This window comes from Lissotriton helveticus, chromosome 7 (genome assembly GCF_964261635.1).
Source record: "Lissotriton helveticus chromosome 7, aLisHel1.1, whole genome shotgun sequence".
Classification (NCBI taxonomy): Eukaryota; Metazoa; Chordata; class Amphibia; order Caudata; family Salamandridae; genus Lissotriton; species Lissotriton helveticus.
Genome location: NC_136068.1, coordinates 1,770,861,949 through 1,770,875,172, shown reverse-complemented (window position 1 = coordinate 1,770,875,172; position 13,224 = coordinate 1,770,861,949).

Here is a 13,224-nt window from a genome sequence, read left to right as displayed (position 1 = left end):
CCCTTCATATTGTAATTTTTATGGAAAATAGGTTAGCTGTATTTATTCTAATGAGTATTTTTTGCCAGTTTTATTTTTAATTGTAAAGCATATCTTATTTCTCCCCTTCCCCATCCTCCCCCCTTTCCTTTCCCTTGTAATTCCTAAAATTGAAAACAGCTTTCGGTTATTTTTTTGGCATGTTCTTGATCACATGTGTTTTTCTTATTATTTATTGTTATATTTTGCCCTGTGTTGTGAGATGAAGATTTTTCAATAAAGCTTCTAAAACTTAAAAAGGAATGTTACTCCAAATTAAACAATATTGACTTTAAATTACATTGCATGAATTACTTTCCCTGCATGTTGTCACATTATTCTTCCTGCACTGTGCCGCGGAAGATGTAACTTCATATATAGACCATGAAGACTTTCACCCCTGCCAACCGGCTGCAGAGTTCAGCCTTGAAAAGTTCCATCTTGTCAGCTATGAAAAAGGCACAAAGGCGAGCAAGACCATCAACTGAATATCAACTCAAGGTATTTTTGTTCTGTGAGAGAAACTCCTGCAGATTGATGTGTCTTGCAGGCCTACAGTTAGCAACAAAAAAAAACAAATATGCACTGGCAAAGCTAATATGCCTGGCTTTGGCAAACGTACTGTGTTTTTAATGCATACACCATCCAACCAAAAAAAATGTGCAAACATATTTAAAAAAATATATATAAATATAAAAGAGTGGTCAGGCAGGCCAGGGACTGCAGAAGTGCACTCCTTCTCAGGAGGCTGTGCACATGTTATCTGGCAAACTAACGATGCTCACTCACACTGTAAGACAGCCAATGGGTGAAGTAGGCTGGACCACTACCCAATACTGTATGCTGTAAAAGGAAAAGTTGACTGGTGCTTGAACCGACCAGTAAATTAAGAGGGATGACCGAAATGCCTTATATTTACATATACATTCATGTATTTTTATTAGTATTATACTTTTTAGAAAATATGAGGCTGGTGAGACAGCTACAGCTGTTCTTTATAGGAAAAGGAAAACAACCCCTGACACATCATCATTTTTTGCCTATATGATTAGGCAGCTGCCTAAGGTTTATTATTTTGCATTTTACAGCATACGAAGCTAGAATGCACCTAAAGAAAGAATATGAATGGTGCACCTAAACACCAAGATGTTATGGTTTAGGCTATTACAGCTTTCAAATAAGATGATTTTATCTTAAAGTTCAAAACTTCCATATGTATTCATCTAAGTTTTACTATATACCCACTGAAGTGGTAAGCTGTGGATACAAAGCGGACGCTCCATTCTCAAGCTCAGAAGTCACGCCCTGTAGCTAGACTGAGCTCCACAGGTGGGGCTGAAGCACCTGGCATTTACATCTTTATCAGTAATTGTAACTGGAATGATTGGGAAACTCACCAGTTTGTGAGTAGTACTATAGTACTAACACTAACCCCCAGATTAATCATTGTCCCGTTTTACGAGTCCTTAATAGCGATTATTAAGGAATCGCTATTAAAGACTCGCAAAACGGGATTCATGTAGAAATCACAATTTTATTTGCGATTTCTACAGCTTTCTTATTTGCAATTAGCAAATTGCTAATTGCAAATAAGGAATGATTCCCCATTCATTCCTAAGGGCCTAAAGGCCCATAGAAATGAATGGGGAGTCATTCCTTATTTGCGATTAGCAATTTGCTAATCGCAAATAAGGATGCGATTTCAAGGGTGCCAGAGGTGTCCAAAGGACACCCTGTAGCACCCCTGAAATGTAAATGGAGACTGATGTTGCGCACACACATGTCCAAAGGACATGTGTGTGTGTAACATACCACTTAGAAAAATGCACTAAAGTGCATTTTTCTAAGTTTTCGCTATTTACCACGAAGTCAGACTTTGCGGTAAATAGCGAATTCGCAGTTCAAAAATGGTTAATGAATTGCATTTAAGGAATCTCAAATAGAGATTCCGTAAATGCAATTCCTCGCGATTTTGCAATTTGCGATTTTTGCATTTGGGATGATGAATCCCAAATGCAAAAAAAGCGCTCACAAAGGGCCAGATTCGCAGCATCTGGCCCTTTGCGAGCCGATTTCACCTTCATGAATCTGTCTGTAAGGGTCTTATTACGACTTTGGTGGCACCGTTCGCTGTATGAATGCCAAAGCTGTGGTGCTGCCGCTCGCCAGATTAGGAGTTAAATCCTGATCTGGTGGGCAGTGCTGCAGCAGTCTGTCAGGGTCATTGAAGAGCATGACATGCAGACTGCCGTTCTCAGAGTGCCAACGGTATTGTCCTGCACAGTATGGCATACATGCCACACTATGCAGGAACGGGGGGTGTAAAACCAGGAGGAACTACATGTGCCCCCTCGCATGCACCCCGAGGACCAGAAGCAGCAGGGTTGCCTCTCTGCCTCCCTTTTCATGGTGGGCTCCCCACCATGAAAAGGACACTGGACAGGCAACTGCGAATATGCTTGCAGGTGCCGCAGTGGCACCGCCAGCATATTAGTGTTCCTGACCACTGTGCGACCGCCGCAGGATTCTTGATCCCCGGCGGTTCCATCGGTCTTGTGGTGGTACGACTGCCACACTCAATAATGCTGCAGACAGGCCCACAGTGTGGCCACAGGATTGTCGGTCCTTTGGACGGCCGAACTCGTAATAAGGCCCTTCGTGATTTAATTAGTCTAAATATTATTCATTTTTTTTGTTTTTGATGAAGTTTCATTTTGCAAGAGGCAGGCCAATAAAAGGTTTCAGAGTCTTGTACATGGCAAAGTACATGAAATATGTATATATAACATAAGATAGAAAATAAACGTCTGAACGAGGTCTCAGAAATGGAATACTGTGGGATTGCTACACATACATGGTTTTTGGATGTCGCAATATAATTATACCACATAAGAATAAAAATAGAAATGATTCCATAACATAAACAAACTGATCATAACATAATGTTTGCACTAACAATACTGTGTATAAGGTTTCACCAAAGGACCATAGTTCAATGTAGGCTTTGTTTAATGTAAAGCTAACCATATCTGCAGAGAGAAGACAACCAAATAAGGTGCTTAACAATGCTAGTACGTAGACTGATGTGTTGTAAAACTAAAAGGGAATGGCCCAAAGGAAGTGTTCTGCACACACATGCTTACATAAGCACACTCAGTCACACTCATATTCACGTATACAACACTTCTATGGTGAAGAGACAAATGCCAAGTGACCTACTTATGCCTAAAGTTCACCCAGTTCAACTATGTCCATCACACTTACCTCACACTGCATCGTCTCCACAAGATGTTCCTGGAGTGCCCCCATATGTTCCCACTGTAACCACCTGGATGCACCCATTTTCCATATGGTATGGGACTATCCCCCGTTGGCGTGGGTATGGGCGCAGATGATGGGGCATGTCTCAGCAGTGGAGAAGTGTGGCTCAATGGTTAGAGCGGCAGACCCTGATGCAGTGATCTAGCCCGGGACCAGGGTTCAATTCCCCGCCTCGGCGGGTCTTGTGCTCAAAATTCCACGGACCTGATAATTCTCGCCTCGTGCCTATTCCAATCATGGAGTCCCACTCTGCAACTTTGGGCAATAGCTTGCTTAATCTCCACAACGGCCCCCACAACGCTAAGGATGCCTTGCCTCCACCTTGGGGGTGCCCAGGAGTGGACACCTCACAGGGAAAGCCAGGATGGGTTCCACAGCGGTATTCGTACAAGCGCCTTGAGACCCTTGCGGTTGAGTAGTGCGCTATACAAGTATCAATTTACATTTTTACATATTACAGCCTGACCCTCTACTCTGTCTGTTGGGAATTACCAAACACACAAAATGCACCAAACACTATATGAAGCTGATTGACCTGGCCATGGTGGTCTTCCTGTGCCATGGAAGGCAGCACAGCCACCCAGATAGGCTGCTGGCTCTGGGTTCTGCATAAATGAGCGGCCACCAAGGCTGACGTCATGTCTCGAGATCTGATGCTTGGGGTAGGGGGTGCTGCCACACTCTGGGACACAATGTGCTCAAACTACTAGATGAGTTGGACGCCCATGGATATATATTCTTCAAGTTTGGAACATGGGACTGTCCCCAGCTTTAGGGTGGCTCTCGTTAGACGATTCGCTGGAGTGCACCCCTGGGGTAATTCCTGGGTAAACACTGCAGGCTCGGCCCAGCCGCCCAAGCATGACCTAGACGCTCTTCCTGACCGGCTGGCCAGAAGAAGCCTCAACCTCATACCCACAGCTGCTCATATTGTTCCCCCATTCTCCTTCTCCTACAATGCTCCCACCACACTGCCTCCTATGTTGCCTCCTGAGGTCGTAGTTTATTGAATCACAGTTTTGGTCTAGCTTGTTATATATTGTATCTTGTATTTCTTTATAAATGGCACTGCTTTGATTGATTGTTGATTGTGATAGATTGTGGGTTTCTAAAGCGCTAGAATCGACTCCCAAAGGAGTATCTCTGCGCTGTAGACCGCTGGGGAACCCGTCCTGGCTTTCCCTGTGAGATGGTCCCTACTGGGTATCTCCATGGTGAAACCAGGCATCCCCGGCGTATTATTATTATTATTATTTATTGAATTTATATTGCGCTCAGCTACCCGTAATGGGTTTCCCGGCGCCAGGGACAGACTAGAGAAGAAAGACAGGTAATTGCTGAAGAAAGGGATGAGCAGGAACAGTGACCAAGCTAAAACAGAAAGGTTTTCAACTTCTTGCGAAAAGCAAGAAGATTGGACTCCGTTTTTAGCGCCAACGGAAGAGCATTCCACATCTTCGGCCCCAAATGGGCGAATGAGCGGCCTCCCATTTTTGCCAGACGGATTCTGGGAATTACAAGATTGGCTTGATTTGATGACCTGAGAGGACGACTGGGCTGGTAAGGCTGAACAAGATTGTGCAGGTAAGTGGGGGCAGAGCCCTGACGAATCTTGAACAGAAGACACAAGGTTTTAAAAGCCACACGGTCAGGAATTTTTAACCAGTGAAGGTCACACAGGGCTTGCGTTGCAGACATTCTTCGTGGGACATTGCACAAAAGGCGGGCAGCTGAGTTCTGTACAACCTGGAGTATATTCATTGTAGCTTTGTCGGCTCCTAAATAGAGCACATTGCCGTAGTCGATACGGGACATTACAAGAGCCTGAACAACAGTTCTTCGAGTAGACTCAGGCAACATCCATAGGATCTTCTGCAACCAGCGTAAGGTGTTAAAGCAGATTGCAGCAACCTTAGTTGCCTGTTGTCGCATCGAGAGTTTCTCGTCGATTAGAAAACCGAGGTTACGAACAACTGGCACGGGGGTAGGCAGTGGACCCATGTCACTGGGCCAGTGTCTAGGGCCCCACAGATCTTTATGTTTGCCAAGTATGATAACCTCAGTCTTATCACCGTTGAGTTTTAGCAGGTTGACCTGCATCCAGGCCGCAACACGAGAAAGGCCGATTTTAAGGGCAGAGGTGTCCTGAACCCTGCTGCCAGACAGGGAAAACACAATCTGCGTGTCGTCTGCATATGAGTATATGGACAGACCGGCGTCCTCTACGATAGTAGCGAGGGGTCTGATGTAAATATTGAACAACAAAGGGCTCAATATAGACCCCTGAGGGACGCCGTAAGCAGATGAACAGATCGCCGATTCAGCTTTGTTTGAAAATACCTGAAATGTGCGCTCATTAAGAAATGAGGCCACCCAGGCAAGCGCAGATCCAGCAACACCAAGGGAGTGAAGGGACTCCAATAGAATGGAATGCGACACGGTGTCGAAAGCCGCGCTTAAATCCAAAAGGATAAGCGCAAAGGTCTCACCACTATCAATACCGTGTCGGAGTCGCTCAGTCACCCCTAGAAGTGCGGATTCGGTGGAATAATTGGCGCGAAAGCCTGATTGGGATGGATGAAGATATCCCGTATTTTCTACAAACTCGTTTAGCTGGATGTTAACATGGCGTTCTAGTATTTTGGAGCAAGCTGGCAGCAGGGATATAGGCCTGAAGTTGGCCAGGTTAGTAATGTCCACACCAGATTTCTTTTGTAGGGGAACGACCATGGCATGTTTCCAATCCTGTTCAACACGAGATTCACTGAGGGAGATGTTAAGTAGCCTCATTAGGAATCTACGTGGTTCGAGGTCAAGTTGTTTCAATATCTTCATAGGGACAGGGTCCCGAGGAGAGCCTGACCTAATGCTTTTTAAGCACGACAGGAAGGAGACATCGTCAAATAATTTCCAGTTGTACAGAAACTCAGTGGGAGGGACAGAAACATTACAGCAGGAACCAAATAAGGAAGGATCAGTAGAAGGTGGAAGGGAAGCTAGGGATTGATGAATACTCTGAACCTTCGATATGAAAAAGTCCGCAATAGCATTGCAATGTATACCATCTAAAGCCGGCAACGCGGGGAACAGTGTCAGGGGGGCCGTTGTGGAGGGCCGTTGTGGAGATGAGGCAAGCTAATGCCCAGAGTTGTCGAGTGTGATCCCTAGTTAGAGTAGGCACCGAGGCGAGAATTATCGAGTCCGTTGACCCTGGAGAATGCTCTGACCTTGTTTGCAGCACCTATCACTGTGCTGTAAGGCTGAGTGTATATTTGTACCAGTTGCATCTCCATACTATGTGCTGAGACAATTTTTGACACAGGATTGTGTTCTACTAGATTTTGCGCTATACGTACAAAGGTCAATAAAGTAATATTTTAAAACAAGTGACCCATTCATAGGGACTATTCTGCTGCTAGTCATGTCACAACAATGTCTCTCTTGTGGACACCAAGTGCTTGGTGAAGAATCCAATACGGTTGTAGCCCTTTACACGAGCACCAGTTACATGACACAGTGAAATTGTTCCCCTCCTCTTGCAGACAGGGCTTGAGTAGGGGTACCAAGCGGGTGGACGGCGTCCCCCCACTTATTTTACCGGGAGCTGGATAACTGGAGCAAATGGGGCCACACATTCACTCTTCGGCCTCTCTGGGGCGAGATTGGAGCTCATTCAGAACACTGCTCATGCGCTGGCTTCTCTGATGCAATCGCATCTAAGGGTTGAGCGAGGGGAGGCAATGAATCTGATGGTGCAAGCCACCTTTCGTGACGTCACTTCCTGTCGTGACATCAGTGTCCCCCCACTTCTTTTTTTAGGACTTGTGCCCTGCTTGCAGGTGCTGCTCTCTGGTGGTGAGTACAAGTGGAGGACAAAGGCGGATCTGACTCTGGCCCACTTTGCAAGATACAAACACAGGGAACCTTTAAAAAGAGGTCAATAAAGAGCTCTAAAAGATGCATACAATGTGTACAATATCATAAAGTGCAACAAGGACTGGAGGAAAGATATCACAATCATATTTCTTACTGACTAAATCCCAATAGTATCCCAGCGGAGACCACAACATAACAACTGGCTCTAAATCTTACAATAAAGCGCCTCTCCACTCGTCCTGGCCAGGCTTTCTGGCATCACACCTGTAGCAAGTCTGAGCTGCTTCTTTGTATTCAAAAAGTGAAAGACTTCCAACAGGACTGAGTGTCTCAGTGGGCGAAGGCCCTGGGCGTCTTTGGGATCACAGGCTTGCCAAAGTGCCACAGAATATAAAACCGCCTGGACGTGGGTGATGAAGCAGCATCACCTGGGAATCAGTTTAAAGGAGAAAGGTATGTGGCCTCCATCAGGAATTATACATCTTCCCGAGGCAGTGGGTACGTGAAAGTAAATGTAAGGATTTATCTGTAGCCAGAAAGGTGGCCTGAGCCGTACTCCTTCTGAATCAGGGGTGCAGTTACAATAAAAGCTTGAATATGGTGCACACCAGCTTTAAGGGATTTTTTTAGTCCAGGACAGAGCCAGGTGGACTGTGCAAAGAAGGGCAGGTGGGTTGGGCTGAGGTCAGGGATATGAGTTTCTACCAGTAGTACTTGGACACTCTCATGGAGAGCACCTTCATGCATCCGAAAAGACTCATTTTATTAGCGACCATGAGATGTGAATTAACTTTCTAGCTTATAGAGTGTATTGGTTGAGACTTTTGCAGTCTCTGCATGGTACTCCCACATTCAGGCACTGAGAGACATTATGAATGATGTCAGGGGTCCGAAGGACAGGAGACATGAGTGAAAATAATGCATAATTTATTAATTTATTGAACAATATTACGGAATGATGAGTTTCAGAGCAAGTTCACTGTCAGTCAAGACTATGTTGCCCAATACCTACTTGATGCCATTGATTAATTTAATGGTAATGCCTGTGTTGGGCAGGTGCAACTGTCATGTCCTCCAGGAAAGGACATTGTTATACAAGTAGGTCAGCGGTCTAGCTGGTCCAGACAAAAGTGAGATGCCAGGAACTTCCTAGGTGGAGACAGGAAATACTAGTTTTCCCTCTCACTACATTTAGGGAAGCAGAGAGATTAGGACGTGTGAAGAATAGTGCCACACAGTAGGCCATGTATTAAAGCTGAGAAATTAATAAAGATGAGTTAATAGCCTGATGCCAGGTGCTGTCTTTTATGCAGAGTGTTATGCTTGCCAGTGCTGTGAAGAGAAACCAATCCAGAAAAGGATAGCAACCTAAATAGAACGGCAGACATCTTCTGATTGACACATTTGGGGCTGCAATAATCATTAAGTCATATTTAGTAAATCTTACATTAGATAGGTATTCGGTCCTGCTTCTGGTCAGATGTGTCTCCAATGAGAGGGGAGCAATACAACCAAATTATGAGTCAAAAACCACTCGATCACTTTGAGCAAAGGCCACAGCTGTAGCTATAACAGATTTCAAACACCCGGTAAAGCACTTGCCAGTGGATCCAGAGTTCCAGAAACATATGCAGCAGGGCTTTTTCCACTGTTGAGAACAGAAAGAGAGAACCCTTCTTTTTTATGGCAGTACAAAAATAACTTTTTGTTTTAATTCCACATTCCCAAAGCAGCTGTCCTACACAACGCATGTCTCAGCTCTAGCAAGGCATTTATGCATTCATTATAGCAGGGTACTGGATCAATTATATCAATATTGGCCTCAAAACTATGGTGGTCTAATTGAGCATCCAGCGGCAATTATTTCGGGCACAGAACCGTCCAACAAGGAGTCAACAGTCCGGTCAAGTCAAGTCAAATAATTTATATAGCGCGCTACATACCCAGAGGGTCTCAAGGCGCTTGAGGAAGGGTGGGGAGTTATTTGTCGAATATCCAGGTTTTAAGCTGCTTTCTGAATGCTAGGTGGTTTTGAGTGAGTCGGAGATGGATGGGAAGTGAATTCCAGGTTTTGGCCGCCAGATAGGAGAAGGATCTACCTCCCATGGTGGTTTTGTTGATGCGTGGAACAGCTGCAAGGGCTTGGTTGGAAGAGCGAAGCTGGCGGGAGGGGGTGTAGAAGGAAACTCGCGTGTTGAGGCATTCGGGTCCAAGTTCGTAAAGTGCTTTGTGTGCGTGGGTGAGGAGGCGGAATGTTATCCTCTTATTGACAGGGAGCCAGTGGAGGTCTTTCAGGTGATCGGAGATGTGGTCTTTACGCGGGATGTCTAGTATGAGCCTAGCTGATGCGTTCTGGATGCGTTGGAGTTTTTTCTGAACTTTTGCGGTGGTACCGGCGTATAGGGTGTTTCCGTAGTCCAGGCAGCTTGTGACCAGTGCGTGGGTGACCGTTTTTCTGGTTTCGGTGGGGATCCAGCTAAATGTTTTTTTGAGCATGCGGAGAATGTTGAAACAAGAAGATGAAACGGCGTTGACTTGTCTGGTCATCGAGAGTGAGGAGTCCAGGATGACGCCCAGGTTCCGTGCGTGGTCCGTCGGGATGGGTGCTTTTCCCAGGGCCGTTGGCCACCAGGAGTCGTCCCAGGCGGAGGGGGTGGTTCCCAAGATAAGGACTTCTGTTTTGTCCGAGTTCAGTTTCAGACGGCTGAGCTTCATCCACTCTGCGACTTCTTTCATTCCTTGATGTAAGCTGGTTTTGGCGGTGATGGGGTCTTTGGTGAGTGAGAGAATTAGTTGCGTGTCGTCAGCGTAGGAGAGGATGTTGAGGTTGTGTTGTCGTGCGATGGTCGCGAGGGGGCTCATGTATACGTTGAAGAGGGTGGGGCTGAGTGAAGATCCTTGTGGTACGCCGCAGATGACTTCAGAGGCCTCTGATTTGAACGGTGGGAGGCGGACTCTCTGAGTTCTTCCGGCAAGGAACGAGGTGATCCATTCCAGTGCTTTTCCTTGGATTCCGATGTTTTTGAGGCGTTGTATGAGGGTGCTATGACATACTGTGTCAAAGGCTGCGGAGAGGTCGAGAAGGATGAGGGCGACTGTGTCTCCATTGTCCAGTAGAGTTCGAATGTCGTCCGATGCTGCGATGAGTGTGGTCTCAGTGCTGTGTTTGGCTCGGAAGCCGGATTGTGAGGAGTCGAGGGCTTTGTTGGTTTCGAGGAAGGTGGCGAGCTGGTTGTTGACTGCTTTCTCGATGACTTTGGCCGGGAATGGAAGGAGCGAGATGGGGCGGTAGTTTTTGAGTTCGGTGGGGTCAGCTGTGGGTTTTTTCAGAAGGGCGCTGAGTTCGGCGTGTTTCCAACTTTCCGGGAAGGTGGGGGAATTGAGGGAGCAGTTGATGACGTCTCGGAGGTGTGGTGCTATGATGGAGTCCGCCTTGTTGAAGATGTGGTGAGGGCATGGGTCAGTGGGGGATCCTGAGTGGATGGAGTTCATCAGGCGGATGGTGTCCTCAGTGGAGATTGGGTTCCAGTCATTGAGGATGTTCGGGGGGGGGGTGACGGTTCGGCAGAAGATTGGGTGGGTTGGTCTCCGGGTTGGTTGTCGAAGCTGTTGTGGATGTCGGCGATTTTGTCGTGGAAGAACGAAGCTAAGGAGTCGCAAAGGGTTTGAGAGGGAGTGATGTCGTTGGAGTTGGCAGTGGGGTTGGTGAACTCTTTGACGATGTTGAATAATTCCTTACTGTTGTGGGCGTTGTTGTCTAGTCTGTCTTTGAATGCGGCTTTCTTGGCTGTACGGATCAGTTGGTGGTGTATGCGGGTGGCGTTTTTGAAGGCGTCCTTGGTGCTGGTGTTTGGTTTTTTTTTCCAGGCCTTCTCGAGGGAGCGACAGAGTTTCTTGGATTTCTTGAGCTCATCGTTGAACCCAGGGGACGTATTTGCTGCCTAGTTTGGTTTGGCGTTTTTTCAAAGGTGCTAGGTTGTCGGCGCTGTTGGTCAGCCATTGCGTGAGGTTAATGGCTGCTTGGTTAGGGTTCGATGAGTAGGTAGGGGGGTTTTGAAGAAGCGATGTGGAGATCTGATCGATGGTGATTTTGTTCCAGTTTCTTCGCAGAGTAGGTTGAGGGTGGTTGTGGGTTGCGGTCTTTTTGTAGACAAAGTGAACGCAGCTGTGGTCCGTCCAATGGAGAGCTGTGGAGTGACTGAAGGAGATGTGCTTGCTGGAGGTGAAGATAGGGTCGAGTGTGTGTCCTGCATAGTGTGTGGGGGTGTTAACAAGTTGTTTGAGTCCAAGGTTGGCGAGATTGTCCAGAAGGGTGGTGGTGTTGCTGTCGCTGCTCTTTTCCAGGTGAAAGTTGAGGTCTCCCAGTAGAATGTAGTCCTCGGAGGGGAGGGCGGGTGGGGTGATGAAGTCAGTGATGTCTTCACAGAATTGTGAGCGGGGTCCTGGTGGCCTGTAGAGGAGTGTGCCTCTGAGTGTGGTCTTGGGGTCGGTGTGGATCTGGAAGTGAAGGTGTTCGGCGATTGCGAGGTTATCGTCAGAACTGGTCGTGACGCGGATGGAGTTCTTATGGACGATGGCGATGCCTCCTCCTGTTTGGTTGGTGCGGTCTTTTCGGATGATCTTGTAGCCGTCCGGGATGGCTATGGTGATGTCGGGAGCTGAAGAGGCGTTCATCCAGGTTTCTGTTAGGAAGGCGACGTCTGGAGAGATGGTGTCGAGTGGATTCCAAAGATCGATGGCGTGACTGTGGACCGAGCGGGTGTTGAGCAGGATGCATTTAAGGTGGTTGGTGTCGGCTCTCTGTTTGGTGTTTGTGGATGAGGAGTTGGTCTTAGTGCCGTCATATTTGCAGGAGTTGCATGTGAAGGGTCCGTGGGTGTTGCCAGGTGCGGCTTGGGGATACGGCCGGGGGTTAAGTGCTAAAAGGGTAGAAGCGTCGTATGCAATGCGGGGGGTATGAGTGATGCGGGGACCAGAGGGTGTGGTGCTGGGCGCGGTCCAGGCGCGGACGGGCGAAGACAGGCTTACCTTTGGCGCACCTTCGGCGCGGCCGTAGCGCGTGGACGCTGCACGTAGAGTCATCTTGTCTTAAGTGGATATTGGAGGGGGGCGGAGCGTGGGAGGGTCAGCTGGGAGGCGGTAGCGGGGAGGCGGGCCAGGGGAAAGGACAACAACAAAATGGTGGGAGGGATTGAAAGCGAAACCCAGTACAATGCCCGCAATGAAGGAATGCACAAACAGTGAGAGCGCAATCGACTGAACACTGCTGCGATCCCACAATACAATGCAATTATGTTAAAGCGCTACCAAAAATCAATAATGCACAAGCGCTATAAATTTACACAGCTATTGAATCAAAAGAGCTACGATACCACACACGAGTGCTGAATGAATGTGCTTCAGCTGTGGGCGCTGCAGAGAGCTGTTGGACCGCCCTGGAAAAGTGGTCAGGAAGGGACATCGTAATACCTATAGCAGTGCCTGCGCAGGCAATGCCTTCATTGTAGGGATTTCGATCCGACTGATGCCCCAACGGGCTCCTTGAGCCTGTCGGAAGTAGTGATCATAATGCGGCGGTCAGATCGCTATGCTGGATGTTTGTGGGACCACCACCGATAGCCTGTCGGTGGTGGCCCCATCAACATCATAACCAGGCACTATATGTTAGTTCCTGTAATAGCTTAGCAGTTAAGAAACAAAATGGGTAAATATTGGCAACAGTAACCCACTGTTCTCAAGAACACTTTACATCTCTTTGTGTCTGAGGGGGGATCGTTCTCAGAATTGCAGAGTAGCGCTCTTTCGACACCTTCCTCACTCCTTTCTGTACCTGATGTCCCAAGTAAGCAACTTTTGTTTGGTAGTACTGTAATGTTGATGGTAAGGCTTTGTGTCTCTCGTCAAACAAATGATTTAACAATGTTATTTTATCTAATTTAGAAACTTTTTTTGTTTTTGCATTATTATAAGGTCATCAATCTATTGGATCAGGACTAAATCACAAGGTAA